Below are 15,772 nucleotides of genomic sequence, written 5' to 3'. Positions count from 1 at the left end.
AGGCTAAAAGATATGACGCCGAAAGATGAGCCCCTCAGGTCAGAAGGTGTCCAATATACTACTGGGGAAGAGCAGAGGGTTGATCGGTTCTATGAAGACCTACAACACCTTCTAGAACTAACACCAAAAAAAGATATCCTCTTCATCATAGGGGATTGGAATGCTAAAGTAGGAAGTCACAAAATCACCGGGATAACAGGCAAGCATGGCCTTGGTGTACAAAATGAAGGAGGACAAAGGCTAATAGAGTTTTGCCAAGAGAACACGCTGATCATAGCAAACACGCTTTTCCAACAGCACAAGAGGCGACTCTACACATGGACATCACCAGATGGTCAATATCGAAATCAGATTGATTATGTCCTTTGCAACCAAAGATGGAGAAGCTCTAGACCAGCGGTTCTCAACCTGTGGGTCGCGACCCCTTTGGGGGTCGAACGACCCTTTCACAGGGGTCACCTAAGACCATCGGAAAACACATATTTCTGATTTTATTTTTAAGTCTAGCAAAGTTCTAATGATGCAGCGCAAGTGCGGTCAGCTGTTGTTGGTGTATGGGTGCCAGTTGCTTAGAAACTCCAGGCCCTGCTCGGGCATTCCCTCCCCGGGAGCGGGGCTTGGGCGATGAGGTAATAGCCAGAGAAGAGGGGGGGCCTGCAATTGAGGAACCAAGCCTCTGGCCCGTCCAGCCAGCAAAGGAGGCGCTGGTGGCAAGAAAAGCAGCCGGTGGAGGCATCTACTGAGTTAGCCTCTTTCTGGACCGAGTCCAGGCCGAGCGGAGGGAAGAGAAGGGCCGGGGGCGGCGGCATCACATCTTCTGCCAAGCGCGCGCGCCTATGGGAAACGCCACGAGGCCCTCAAGTGAAGGACGAGGCGCTTGAAGAGTGCGGCTTTTCCCACGAGCCTCAGGGGCGTGGGGTCGCGGCACGTAGCGCCCAAGAGCGACAGCACCATCCCGTGCCGGCCAAGAATGGGAGCTGCTCTCCGTACAAGCCGGGCTTTCTCTTCTCGCCCCACGTGCGGAGCCGGCTGCTGGCTGCATGCATGCAGCCCGAGCAGGGCTTCTTGCAGGCGGGGAGGTGCCTTTCCAGCACCCGACGGCCAGATCCGCTTTCTCCCTGGGCGCCTCTGGAGAGCGGGTGGAGTCCGGAGCCACTTCGGAAGTATGAAGTAGCAACGACAATAATTTTGCCACTATGAAGTAGCAACGAAAATAATTTTATGGTTGGGGGTCACCACAAAATGAGGAACTGTATTAAAGGGTCGCGGCATTAGGAAGGTTGAGAACCACTGCTCTAGACAGTCAGTAAAAACAAGACCTGGGGCTGACTGTGGCTCAGATCATGAGCGTCTTGTTGCAACATTTCGGCTTAAATTGAAGAACGTAGGGAAAACCACTAAACCATTCAGGTATGACCTAAATCATATCCCTTATGAATATACAGTGGAGGTGAGGAATAGATTTAAGGGATTAGACCTAATAGACGGAGTGCCTGAAGAACTATGGATGGAGGTCCGTAACACTGTTCAGGAGGCAGCAACGAAATCCATCCCAAAGAAAAAGAAATGCAAGAAAGCCCAGTGGCTGTCTGATGGGGCTTTACAAGTAGCTGAGGAAAGAAGGGAAGTGAAAAGCAAGGGAGAAAGGGGAAGATATATCCAACTGAATGCAGAGTTCCAGAGAATAGCAAGGAGAGACAAAAAGGCCTTCTTAAATGAACAATGCAAAGAAATCAAAGAAAACAACAGAATGGGAAAGACCAGAGATCTTTCAAGAAAATCGGAGATCTCAAGGGAACATTTTGTGCAAAGACGGGTATGATAAAGGACAAAGAAGGCAGGGACCTAACAGAAGCAGATGAGATTAAGAAGAGGTGGAAACAATACACAGAAGAACTATACAGGAAAGATCTGAATGTCCCTGATAGCCATGATAGTGCGGTCACTGAACTTGAGCCCGACATCCTAGAGAGTGAAGTCAAGTGGGCCTTAGGCAGCATTACTAACAACAAAGCTAGCGGATATGACAGTATTCCAGCTGAGCTATTTAAAATCCTAAAAGATGATGCTGTTAATGTGCTGCACTCAATATGCCAACACATTTGGAACACTCAACAGTGGCCACAAGACTGGAAAAGGTCAGTTTACATTCCAATGCCAAAGGGTGTGCGAACTACCGTACAATTGCGCTCATTTCACATGCCAGCAAGGTTACGCTCAAAATACTACAAGCTAGGCTTCAGCAGTATGTGAACCGAGAACTACCGGAAGCAGAAGCTGGGTTTCGAAGAGGCAGAGGAACTAGAGATCAAATTGCCAACATTTGCTGGATTGTGGAGAAAGCAAGAGAACTCCAGAAAAAGTCTATTTCTGCTTCATTGACTACACTAAAGCCTTTGATTGTGTGGATCACAACAAACTGTGGCAAATTCTGAAAGAGATGGGAGTACCAGACCACCTTACCTGTCTCCTGGGAAACCTGTACGAGGGCCAAGAAGCAACAGTAAGAACCAGACATGGAACAACCGATTGGTTCCAAATTGGGAAAGGAGTACGACAAGGCTGCATATTGTCGCCCTGCTTATTTAACTTATATGCAGAGTACATCATGAGAAACGCCGGGTTGGATGAATCACAGGTCGGAATTAAGTTTGCCGGGAGAATTATCAACAACCCCAGATACGCAGACGATACCACCGTAATGGCAGAAAGCGAAGAGGATCTAAAAAGCCTCTTGTTGAGGGTGAAAGTGGAGAGTGCAAAAAGCTGGCCTGAAACTCAACATTAAAAAAACCAATGAAGATCATGGCATCTGGCCCCATCACTTCCTGGCATATAGAAGGGGAAGAAATGGCAGCAGTGACAGATTTTATTTTCTTGGGCTCCAGGATCACCGCAGACGGTGACTGTAGCCATGAAATTAAAAGACGCTTGCTCCTGGGGAGGAAAGCTATGGCCAACCTAGACAGCATAGTAAGAAGCAGAGACATCACCTTGCCGACAAAGGTTCGTATCATCAAAGCTGTAGTTTTCACAGTAGTAATGTATGGCTGTGAGAGCTGGACTATAAGGAAGGCTGAGCGCCGAACAATTGGTGCTTTCGAACTGTGGTGCTAGAGAAGACTCTTACGAGTCCCCTGGCCTGCAAGGAGGTCAAATCAGTCTATCCTAAAGGAAATCAACCCTGACTGCTCATTGGAAGGACAGATACTGAAGCTGAAGCTCAAATATTTTGGCCACTTAATGCGAAGAGAAAAGTCAATGGAAAAGACCCTGATGCTGGGAAAGATTGAAGGCAAAAGGAGAAGGGGACGGCGGAGGATGAGATGGCTAGAGAGCATCACCGATGCAATGAATATGAACTTGAGCACACTCCGGGAGAGAGCGGAGGACAGGAAGGCCTGGCGTGCTCTGGTCCATGGGGTCACGAAGAGTCAGACATGACTGAACTAAAGGCTAAAGCAGGTCAAGAAGAAAACTCTGGTTCCTTCTTCGTTATCAAGTTAAGGGACTAAGTTGGAAGGCAAGCGCAATGTATTTACTACATATTATACAGAACTATATGGCTCAAGTCGGAAATCAGAAGACGTTTACTTCTTGGGAGGAGAGCAATGACAAATCTTGATAAAATAGTTAGGAGCAGAGACATCACACTGACAACAAAGGTCCGAATAGTTAAAGCAATGGTATTCCCCGTAGTAACCTACGGCTGTGAGAGCTGGACCTTAAGGAAGGCTGAGCGAAGGAAGATAAGACGCTTTTGAACTGTGGTGCTGGAGGAAAATTCTGAGAGTGCCTTGGACTGCAAGAAGATCAAACCAGTCCATACTCCAGGAAAGAAAGCCAGACTGCTCACTTGAGGGAATGACATTAAAGGCAAAACTGAAGTACTTTGGCCACATAATGAGAAGACAGGATACTCTGGAGAAGATGCTGATGCTAGGGAAAGTGGAAGGCAAAAGGAAGAGGGGCCGACCAAGGGCAAGGTGGATGGATGATAGTCTGGAGGTGACGGACTCGAGCTTGTGGGAGCTGGGGGGTGGCAACGGCTGACAGGAAGGTCTGGCATGGGCTGGTCCATGAAGTCACAAAGAGTCAAAAGCGACTGACCGAATAAACAACAACATGGCTCAAGTCATTCTTCAAAAGATAATTACAGATGGTCTTCATAAAAACCCCTTTGTGGAAATGTGGGAGGATGACACAGAAATGTTGCGTGGCAAGTGTTGAATGGCAAGAAGAGGTAAAAGTTGCTATCAACAGCTTCCCCATAAATAAAAATCTAGGGTTATATGGTAGGATTGCAAATGTTATGAAGTCTATAAAAGTAATAATAAAAATCATTTAGCACAGATGATAAAGTGATTGTCAGTGAATCAGACAATTCCATCTTTGTAGTCAGATGTTAAAATTAACTTCATACTCAAAGAATGTGGAACTCCTTCCAGCTTTAATCTTACCAGCCAACTATGTTATTAAATCTAAACTTCAAAATTGTGACTTCTGTAATGGCTGGAAGATTTAATACTCTCTTGTGTAAATAGCACAATTCTGACTAAGCAGATCTGCTATTAATTCAACAGGGAGCAAGTCCCATTTAACTCAATGGGACTTACTTCTGAACAGACATGCTTAGAACTACACTGCCGTTCTTGGCCTTTTGAGATGCATTTGATAGGGTGGGATGAGATTTTCTTAGGGCACAATCCTATGAAGATAGTTGGCAGCCTCCAGACTTAGAGGCTGCCAAGTATCCAGTGCAGGGCAGCTGGAACATGGAGGCGATCATTGCCTCCGCTCTCCAGCTGCCCTCCATTTCTGCTACAGATGCAATTTCCTTTGTCTAGCACCAGTGCTTCAGAGGGGGAGGGAAGGAGGCTGGGGCGACCGCAGAAAATGTCATACGGCCCCAATCTCTTCCCCACCCCCGGGAACACCCGCCTTTCCTGTCTCCATGCTCTATTTCCAAGTGCAGAGACGTGGCCAGAACCATGCTGGCTGGGAAAGGGAGAGGAGCGTGGTTGGAGCCCTGTTTCCAACCTCAGCCCACAAACCAAACAATCCTATTTCCCCCCAGATGATGTCTGGGGGACATAGGATTGCTCCTTTAAAGGCAGTTTTAGTTAAATTTCTTATAGGAAAAGATGTAATACATGGGTTTTATGTTATAAACAACTAAAATTTAAATGTTACACATTCATGGCAATTTCCCTCAAATGTTGTTGTTGTTCAGTCGTTAAGTCATGTCTGACTCTTTGTGACCCCATGGACCATAGCATGCCAGGCCTTCCTGTCCTCCACTCTCTCCCGGAGTGTGCTCAAGTTCATACTGCCCTCAAATATCAAGGTGGAAATAGGAAAACAAGATTGTCCACCCAGTTATCCAGACATTCTATAAATCCTGCAAATGCTATTGGGAAAGACCAAGAGGTAAAGGTATCAGGATGGAACAAGAAGTGATCAAGAGCACACTTTATGCAGATAACATTCTTAGTTCATCTAACTTGGTTAGATCATGGACTAAAGCTAAGGAAATCCTCCAAGAACATGGTCAAAACACAAGGACAATGAAACTCAGAAAACCTAATATAGTATACATCCAATGCTACGTCTCGGATACCCAGGTTAAATGGTGTCTTCCATTTAACATCAAACACGTCCTGTATTGCTTGTGCTTGTAGATGGAAATCTAAATGAAATAGAAGCAATAGACTCAGTTTGATGTGAAATGCAAGAAGATACCCAAGGCACTATACTCTGTTAATCTGTCTTGAGATATATAAACTTATGTTAAGCTGGTATCTGTATGGGCCAATCTGTCTCAATTGCTAGCGGGCAAGAGTTCATATAGCTATTGTTTGCTGACATTCGAGACACTAGCTAATCACCCCATATGTATATCAGTCATTCTGCCGTTATTTCTGATAATCGCAGAGAATATCACAATACAGGTGAAGATACCTTGCTCCAACTTGCTCTGTTCTATTATTCTATTGAACAAACACACTACAAAGATAAACACAGCCCAAAGCAAAATACAGTATTGTTCTGTCATCCTGGACTTATTTGTGCCAAAGGAAAATTCACAGTCAAGTGTTCCTGTATGCCAGGAGTGCAAAACCAAAATCGGGCAGGGAAGCAGGTGACCCCCCACCTAGTCCTCCAGAGGTTGGATGACATCAGATGGGCATGGCATACCCGATCTAACATCACTGACTCCCTGGCCAAATTGCTGGGTGCTTGAGTTCACTGTGTTCCTGGTTAGGGAAGCCATGAAGCCAAGCCGGCCAAGTCCCCTTTACTCCTCCATGGAGTGGCAGGGACTTGAATGGCTCTGTTCAGGCTTTGCCACCCGCCCCTTCCCCCACTGTGGAGGAGGCAGAGTGAGAGAAGCTGGGCAGGCGAGTCCCTGTGACCAGAGAGAACAGCGGGGATTGTTCTCTTTGCCGCCTCACCAACCCCTGGTATGGATGGGGCTTGGGGTAGGGGTGGGACCAAGGGGGCAGGGCCCACAGAGGTGACACAAGCCTCCACAGGCCAGATGGAGAGCCTCTGCAGGCTGGGCCAGGCCCACAGACCACAGGTTCTGCAACCCTGCTGTATGCAACCAACGCTACTGTGCAATGTCAGTCATGGAGGTGGTGAAAGCTAAATTCCATGCTCTGCCCAAAATATTTCTAAGCTAAGAGCAACTTTGTACACCATAAATGGGTTCCTGTTACATCAGCAGGGAGCAAGTATTGAACTAAAAACTATATTTTGTTTTTATTTCTCTGACTACAATGTTACGTGTTCTTTGTATTAAAATAGTAAACCTAACCTTTCAGGTAAGTAGAAACTTGTGTGATTGGGGGGATTGGGTGTGTGTGGAGGCTTATAAACAGGTTTAGCTCACCTGATGTGATGTATCTTTGTCCTTTCAGCCAAATTATTAAAAGTAGCAGGTTAGCCCTTTGGCTTGGGGGAGTTAGGTGGTTAAAGATAAAACTGGCATGCACATGTTTTTCCTATTGCTTCTAGCCACACGGGGGGACATTTGTGTGGGGGGGGGCAGGGGAGAAGGGGACATAAGAAATAAACTGCCCAACCCCACGTGCTGTACTGCCCCCCCACCGCATCTGTACAAAATCAGAAGGTGACGCTGCACAGCTATTATGAAATTTAGCTCTTACTATGAGTTTAAATTTTAGGGTTTTTTAATTAAAAACTGTGGCTGTGAGTTCCACAGTCCCAAGCCTCAAAGGTTTTTTGTTTTGTTTTTAAAGAAATATAGGTGGGATGACCCAAAAATTGTTCAGTCTCATGTGGTAACATTGGCAGGATAACCACATGTAAGGTTCCTTCACCGTAGCGTTTTAGAACTACATTGACAGCTACAGCATCTAACCAGAACAAGGCCAGAAACATAAGACTCTATAGAATAACACTGAAACTGTCAAGAATGCACAGTTTCTTCACATATTATATGGTGACTCTAATCACAGGTTGGATAATTACGCATGACTTGGAGCATCCCTAAATGTCTATTAAAAATTATTTTTCCCCATGGCTTCAAAATTACCCAGATATTTTATATCTCTAGTCCTACATTATGCATCTTAGAAATCATTTTGGGGGCATAAAGTGCAGGTAGTAATAGATAAACACCTTGTCTTAAACATCTTATTTATCATTCTAAAGGAAAATTTTTCACAATCCAATTTTTCAGATTAGGGGACACACACACAAAAGCATGCTGCTGGGGGAAAGCAATTCCCCCATTTTTCCAGTATATTCCAGCATTCGCATCTCTAAGCACAGTCTGCCTTACTTCTGGTTTCTTTGAAACCCAACTCCCACTCTCTTGGCTCAGCTGCCATCAGCATACTGTAAGCTCAGAGGCACTCAAATATGACTTTTTTGTTTAATTCACACACAAAAAAAATGTTTCTCTACATCTTGGGAGTCCCTAAGAATTTAGAAATCACTCCTTCATTTGTGGGTAGGTCTGTTCCGTTTCCAAACCGACAGACTCTCTACCACTAGAATACACCAGTAGAGGGAATGGTAACTCCAAACATTCAGTTGGATCCAGATAGAGGTGAGTGCAACTGGGCTGGCAGAAGCAAATTTCCCCGCCCCCACCTTCCTACAGCAGCCCTTCTAACCCCTTAAAAATGGGAATTGGAGACCCTGCTAAATGGGGCAAGCCATGGTGCAGAGGAGGGGGATCCCAAAAATCAGGCAGAGGCACCCTCTGTGAGTAGAGCCCTTCCATCCACAGAAGGAAGGTTTTGATTCCAACCTCTACTTAGAAAAAAATAATTGAACAACCTGATTTTATTATAAAGGCCCCGAAGAAGAATTACTGCTAAATATCTAGCTCAGCTTCTATGTGTGTTCAAGTTTGGATTATGGATTGGATCCAGGATCTGCTTTTCCATGGGTGGAAGGACTCCACTCAGGGAAGGTGCCTTCCTCAAAATTGGGGGGATCCTCCCCATCCTCCCCACAGCTCACTCCATTCAGCAGGGTCCTCCACTCCTCTGTGAAGCATTTTCAGGGGCTGGAAAGGCTGCCATGGGGAGTAGGGGGCAGGGAAAACTGCTTCTGCCAGCCCAGTTGCACACTCCTAAATCTGGATCCAGCACTATGAGTTTTAATCCAAGTGCTGAAAAACACAAACAAGTTATTTAAGGGCAATTGTTGGTGTCCCCAGTTGTGTGGTAGCTGCAGTTCAGAGATCAGAGGCAGGCTTCAATTCTGTAGAAGCCAGGACTTTGTCTTTAGCACTGAAGCTTTGGCGTTGTTGAAAGTTCCTTGTTTTCTTTTTATCCGGTTATTTATCATTTAGATTAGTATGTAAGTGTACGGATGATGATGTTAAAATTACATAATGCATACTTTAGGTTTTTCTCCATTGCTAGGGTTTTCTTATATGGTCCTGATAAGGCTAGATCTTGTATTATCTTTTATTTTTGTATTATCTTGTATTGGTCTTTTATTTTCATGTGGTCTTGATAAAGCTAGATCTTGTATTATTCAGCATATCAAAGATACCAATTTTTAGAATTCACTCTCAGCAGCCAGTAAGGCCTTTGCTTTTAGCATTTATCCAGTTCCTTTTAATTGTCAGGCCAAATACTTGCAGAATGTAAGTATTTCAAAGTACAGGAGGGCTGTACTCTTGCATGTCTCGATGTGATACCTTCAGCTCTTTTGTATGGGGGAGATACCTTATTCCAGTAGTTTGTTTGTTTGTTTGTGTTTGTTTGTTTATTTATTTATTGCATTTATATCTTGCCTTTTTTCCTCCAAGGAACTCAAGGCAGCGTACATGATCCTCCTCCTTCCTCCATTTTATCCTCACAACAACAACCCTGTGAGGTAGGTTGGGCTGAGAGTCTGTGACTGGCCCAAAGTCACCCAGTGAGCTTCCATGGCCGAGTGGGGACTAGAACCCGGATCTCCCGACTCCCAGTCCAGCACTCTAGCCACTACACCACACTGGCTTATGTCCCTGTGGTTCAGAATTGGAATGTTTTTATAATTTTGAGATCTCTGGAAAGAGTTAATTAATTCATCACTTTGTAACCTGGAAGACCATCTGAATATTATATTTTTTTCTTTCTGATGCAAGAAACTGTATCTAAATGTTTGCTAAGAACAATGAGGACACTGTTCTCATACAAATGTATCCAATTAAATGTAATTTTGGTTTTCTGTATTCGATTTTGAACTTTACTGACTGTTTGTTAATTGATGCATATGTTTTATTGTAAGGTCTCTTGGCTGAATCAATAAAGTGAACTGAATGGGTCACTGCTCCTCGTTTCTCCTCACCACTTGGTCACTCAGTGAAGATGGGTGACCAGGCAATGACATTGAAGAGGAGGTGCAGCAGGGCTAGGAGGCTCCAGGGATTGATAGTGTGTCCACCCTACTGGAGCATGGGCTTTGGCAGGTGCAGGCCCTGATCCCTGGGGTGCTAGAATATGGGGTTCGGTAAAAACTATTAAAAGGACCCCAGAGATGACACAGTATTCTATTCAATTCTAATCTTGACAAACTGTGAACTATTAATTATGGTATAGGATACAACAAAATGTTGAGTTGTGCAAACAATATCAGCTGTTATAGTTGGGTAAAATCATTAATAAAGACTTCTGTGATATTTGTTTTAAACATTGTTTATAGTTTTAAAATAAGACTTAATTTTTTAAAATGGCAGAAAATGTTTAAGTCATTTAGGGAGCAATCCTATCCAGACAGGCGGCTGCCTCCAAACTCAGACGTGGCCGCCTATCCAAAGCAGAGCAGGAGAAGCACGGAGGGGATCGTTCCCTCCGCTTTTTCAGCTAGACAGCAGACTGTGGCTGTCTAGCCACGGGAGGACGGAGCAGGGAAGGAGGCTGCTGTACAACACATAGAATGTGTCATACAAGCATTTCCGCCCTCCAAACACCCCCCCAGCCACACCCCCTTTTGGCCACTCCGCGCTCCTCTTGCAAGCGTGAAGGACAGGATTGTACACACTGCCTTGGAGGCAGCACAGAAGTGGAGGGAGGTCAGTTCTCCAGGACCCAACCCCAGAGTGCAGGCTCAGAGGTTGGTTCCTGGAAAACAACATATCCTATGGCTGTCTAGCCGCTGTCTAGTGGTCATAGGATTGCTCCCTCCAAAGCTGCAAAAAAGCAAAGAATCCAAATTAAAGTATTACTGGAGTCTATGCAGGACTATTCCAAATTAATGTCGCCTTCTATGCAGCCCACTTCTAAGCTATGGGTGAAGCCAGTGAGAGCCAGTGTGGTGTAGTGACAAGAGTGTTGGACTAGGAGCTGGGAGATCCGGGTTACAGTCCCCACTTGGCCATGGAAGCTCACTGGGTGACTTTGGGCCAGTCACACACTCTCAGCCCAACCCACCTCACAGGGTTGTTGTTGTGAGGATAAAATGGAGAGGAGGAGGATAATGTAAGCCGCCTTGGGTTCCTTGCAAGAGGAAAAAAGGCAGGGTATAAATGCAATAAATAAATAAATAAGCAAGCAAGCACAAAGTTTAAGCAAGAACAAAGATATTTCAATACAGCTAAAGTAATTTCCAAGGTCGAAAGTAAATTCAAGAATTATCTAATAAAGTACCTGTGACTTCAATGCTGAGAACCTGGGATAGTTTTTATTTTATTTTTATTATTAAATTTATTAATCGCCCATCTGGCTGGTCACCCAGCCACTCTGGGCGATGTACAACATACAATAAAAACAGTTTAAAACAATAAAATTCTACAATAAAAACATTTTCTAAAATACCCTAACCCACCCCAAATGCCTGCCTGAACAACAACGTTTTTAATGCACAACGGAAGCTCATTAAAGAGGGGGCATGACGGAGTTCCCTAGGGAGGGAGTTCCACAGAGTGGGGGCCACAGAAAAGGCCCTCTCCCTCATCCCCACCAGTCTAGCTGTCCTGGCTGATGGGACAGAGAGAAGGCCATCCGAGGCTGATCTTGTTAAGCGGCCTGTCTGGTGCTGCTGGAGGCGCTCCTTGAGATAGGCTGGGCCGGAACCATATAGGGTTTTAAAGGTCAAAACCAACACCTTGAATTTGGCCCGGAAAACAACTGGTAACCAGTGCAACTCCTTCAGCACTGGAGTGATGTGATCTCACCGGTGGCTGCCTTTAATCAGGCGAGCCGCCGCGTTCTGTACCAGCTGCAGTTTCCGAACCGTCTTCAAGGGTAACCCCACGTAGAGCGCATTACAGTAGTCTAAACGAGAGGAGACCAGGGCATGTACTACCGATGGGAGCAGATGGTTGGGAAGGAAGGGGCGCAGCTGCCTTAACAGATGGAGTTGATACAGTGCTGTCCGGCTCACAGCTGACACCTGAGCCTCCATGGACAGCTGGGAGTCCAAAACGACCCCCAGGCTGCGGACCTGGTCTTTCAAGGGTAGCCGTACCCCATTCAACACCAGGTCAACATCCCCCAGCCTCCTCTTGTCTCCCACCAAAAGTACCTCGGTCTTGTCAGGGTTCAGCTTCAGCCTATTCTTCCCCATCCAGCCACTCACCGTCTCCAGACATTTGGACAGGGATTCTACGGCCAACCTTGGTGAAGATTTAAACGAGAGGTAGAGCTGCGTGTCATCCGCATATTGATGACACCGCACCCCAAACCTCCTGATGATAGCCCCCAGCGGCTTCACATAGATGTTAAATAGCATCGGGGAGAGGATGGAACCCTGTGGCACCCCACAAGTAAGTGGCCACGGGTCCGAAACCTTCTCTCCCAGTGCTACCCTCTGGTACCTGCCGGAGAGGAAGGACCGGAACCACCGCAATACGGTGTCCCCAATGCCCAACCCTTCCAGGCGGTCCAGGAGGATACCGTGGTCAACGGTATTGAAAGCCGCTGAGAGGTCGAGGAGAACAAGGAGCATTCGCCCCTATCCAGAGCCCTCCTCATATCATCTACCAAGGCGACCAAGGCCGTTTCTGTCCCATGCCCAGGCCTGAAGCCCGACTGAAATGGGTCTAGATAATCAGTTTCTTCCAAGTGTGCCTTCAACTGCACCGCCACCACCCGCTCAATCACCTTGCCCAAAAATGGCAGATTTGAGACTGGGCGAAAGTTGTTCAGAACTTGAGGATCCAAGGAGGGCTTCTTTAAGAGCGGTCTTATCACTGACTCCTTGAGGGCTGATGGCATCACTCCCTCCTCAAGGGAGGTGTTCACCAGCGCCCTGATCCCCTCACCCAGTCTCTCTCTGCAGCTCATAATGAGCCAAGATGGGCAAGGATCAAGTAAGCAGGTGGTCGGCCGTACCGATGAAAGCACCTTGTCCACTTCATCAGGAGGAAGAAGCTGGAACCGATCCCACAAAACCGGTTTGCCACAGGCCGCCTCTTGCTCACTAACTGTATCCACAGCGTGCAGAGTAACACACCTAATCTGATCAATTTTATCTGCAAAGTGCCTTGCCAAGGCCTCACAGGAGGCCTTAGAATGCTCCAGTGGTTCCGGAGCCACAGGACTGACCAGGCTCCGGACCACTTGGAACAGCCTCCTGGGACAGCACTCTGCAGACGCGATGGAGGCAGCATAATATTCCTTTTTTGCTGCCTTCACGGCCACGTGATAGGCTGAAGATACAGCTCTAGCCCGTGTCTGATCGTCTTTAGAGCGAGACTTCCGCCACCAGCGCTCTAGCCATCTCACCTCCTGTTTCAGAGCTCGTAACCGCGGATTGAACCATGGTGCAGTCCGAGCCCTGTTCAGGGGGAGAGGGTGTTTCGGAGCCACCTGATCTAATGCCCCAGTGATTGCGGCATTCCAGCCACCCACCAGGGTCTCGACCGAGTGGCCGTTGGCATGCCCCAGAGAATCCCCAAGCGCGTTCAGGAATCCATTTGGATCCATAAGACGCCTGGGGCGGACCATTTTAATGGGTCCTCCACCCCTGCGGAGGGGTTGTGGAACCGAGAAGTCCAACGTCACCAGATAGTGATCTGACCATGACGAGGGGTGGTGGATATACCCCCGACTTCCAGATCACTCCCCAGAAGTTTCAGAAATAAAGCCCTATTCAGGCATCAAAAGTACAGCCATACTGAATCAGACCAAAGGCCTAGCTAGACAAATGTTCTGTTCACAAAGGGAAGCCCACAAGTAGAACACAAAAACAATTTAGCGCCCTCCCGTTTGTGTTCCCCAGCAAATAGTATTGAGAGTCATACTGCCTCTGATACTGGAGGTAGCATATAGCCATCACAACTAGTAGTCATCGATAGCCTTCTCCTCCAGGAATTTGTCAAATCTCCTTTTAAAGCCACCCAAATTGGTGGCCATCACTACATCTTGTGGAAGTGAATTCCACAGTTTAACTATGCACCATGTGAAAAAGGACTTCCTTTTCGCTTCCCTGAATCTCCCACCTATCAGCTTCATGGGATGACCCCCTTGGGTGCTAGTAGTACGAAAGAGGGAGAAAAATGCCTCCCTACCCACTTCCTCCACACCATGCATAATTTTGTACAGCTCTTTCATGTCCCCCACCACCACACTCACCTTTTTTCGAAGCTAGAGAGTCCCAGCCGTTGTAACCATGCTGCATGTGAAAATAAGGGTTGTGCTTACTGGATCTGCCCCCACCATTGTGTCCCCCACCAGCCCTGACCTGCCCTCTCCTCCCATGCATTGGGGGAGGATCTACTTCTTCACTCCTGTGTGGTCAGGCTTCTAAATCACCCAGGGAGCCCTCATGCATAGTGCAGGCCTCAAACCCCTTCCAACATGTGCAGGGCAATGGGGCTGGGCAGCAGGGACATGACAGAGGAGCAGGGCCAGTTAGTGAGGCCTTGTTTGTTGCCCCGCATTATGGTGCCTGCATAGGGTTAAACGGTAGGATCCTGGCTCTACATTTACATTTTGACATATATTCCTATTATATTTGGCATTAAATGGCCTGTGATCTCCTAACTTGGCTGCCCCAAGCCTGACCGAAATCTGGAAAATACTACACTTGTTTGCTGGGAATTGATATTTGAAAGAATCCTCAACACAAAAGAGTCACTGTCTGTTATAATCCAAAATAATATTTTAGCTAGCAATTTGTGAAAGCGGAGCCACAGCTCAGTGGAAGAGCCAAGCAGAATCCCCAGCATCTCCAGGCAGGGCTAGGAAAGAATCCTGACTGAAAGCCTGGAGAGCCGCTGCCAGTCAGTGTCGACAACACTGGGCTACATAAACCAGCGGTCTGACTCGGTATAAGGGAGCTTCTGATGTTCCTGTGATTATTCAGAAAAGCTCAGAGGTTTAATTTAAAATTAAAATAATTTTAAATAAATGCTTCGCATGTAGAAGGCCCAGGTTCTAGCCCAGGTTTTGGGGGAGGCCCTTAAGCAAGATGCCCTCAGGGAATTGGCCCTCTCTCCTCCATGTCACCACGGCCCATTAACGGACCTTCTCCCTCTGGCCGCAATCTCCAGAGCCACCAGAGAGAGAATGTAAGGCGAGTGGAAGGTGCTACTACATCTCTCCACTTTTGTCACTGCTTGCATGCTTGGAAAGGGCAAGTGAAGAGGAGTAGCAAGGAGAAGGGGATGCAGGGCCAGGAGGCTCTAGAGAGTGCCAGTGAGCCCCCTGAACTGGCCTGGGCCAAAGCCGACACCCAGTGATGAAGGCCCATGATGCTGGCCCTGCCACGTTCCATCTCTGGAATCTTCCGGTGGTGCTGGGAAAGGTTCCAGACTGAAGTCCTGGAAAGCCATTGCTAGTCCGTGTTGACAGTACTGAGCCAGACAGAGAAACGTGTGTAGCGTAGCCAGCTACACATTGCCAAAAGAGAATACATCACCAAAAAAGAGGATACCTATCTGCAGAAAAATTGCATGTGCTAATTTATAGGTGTAAATGCAAATTTAACAATAATTATGATATAAATAGCAATGATAGATCGCACCATATTGTGGAAGTCAGTAACCAGGTGACCTCCTGTGCGTGCCTGCTGCTCAGTCTGTGGTCTACCTGCCAACTGTTAATGGACAACTTCAAGGCCCCTCCTCTCCCCTTGGACTTGGATTGGACAACCCTTCAAATAGAGGACACCTTCAAATAGATCACTGTCCTCTGCAAAGTAGGACATACAGCTACCTTATATTCTTGCAGAAGCCATTATTATGAAGAAATCAAAACTTTCCATAGCTCATATGCTGGTCAAAGGTATATTTGGGGAAAAACAGCACAAAACAGGGCTATTTCCATGAAGCTAGTTTTTTTAGGTCCAACCTTTT

At 46.7% G+C, this 15,772-nt stretch overlaps 1 protein-coding gene across 1 annotated transcript in view; it reads right to left on the bottom strand.

Moving 5' to 3' along the window:
- FBXW2 (F-box and WD repeat domain containing 2) overlaps positions 1-15,772 on the bottom strand; it is a 77,052-nt gene that overhangs the window by 2,811 nt on the left and 58,469 nt on the right. The window lies entirely within an intron of this gene.

Source organism: Heloderma suspectum, chromosome 14 (genome assembly GCF_057233095.1).
Source record: "Heloderma suspectum isolate Gila_16-S chromosome 14, 16-S_ref, whole genome shotgun sequence".
Taxonomy (NCBI): Eukaryota; Metazoa; Chordata; class Lepidosauria; order Squamata; family Helodermatidae; genus Heloderma; species Heloderma suspectum.
Note: the sequence above shows the minus strand (reverse complement) of the source record. Positions and strands in the feature narration are given on the sequence as shown.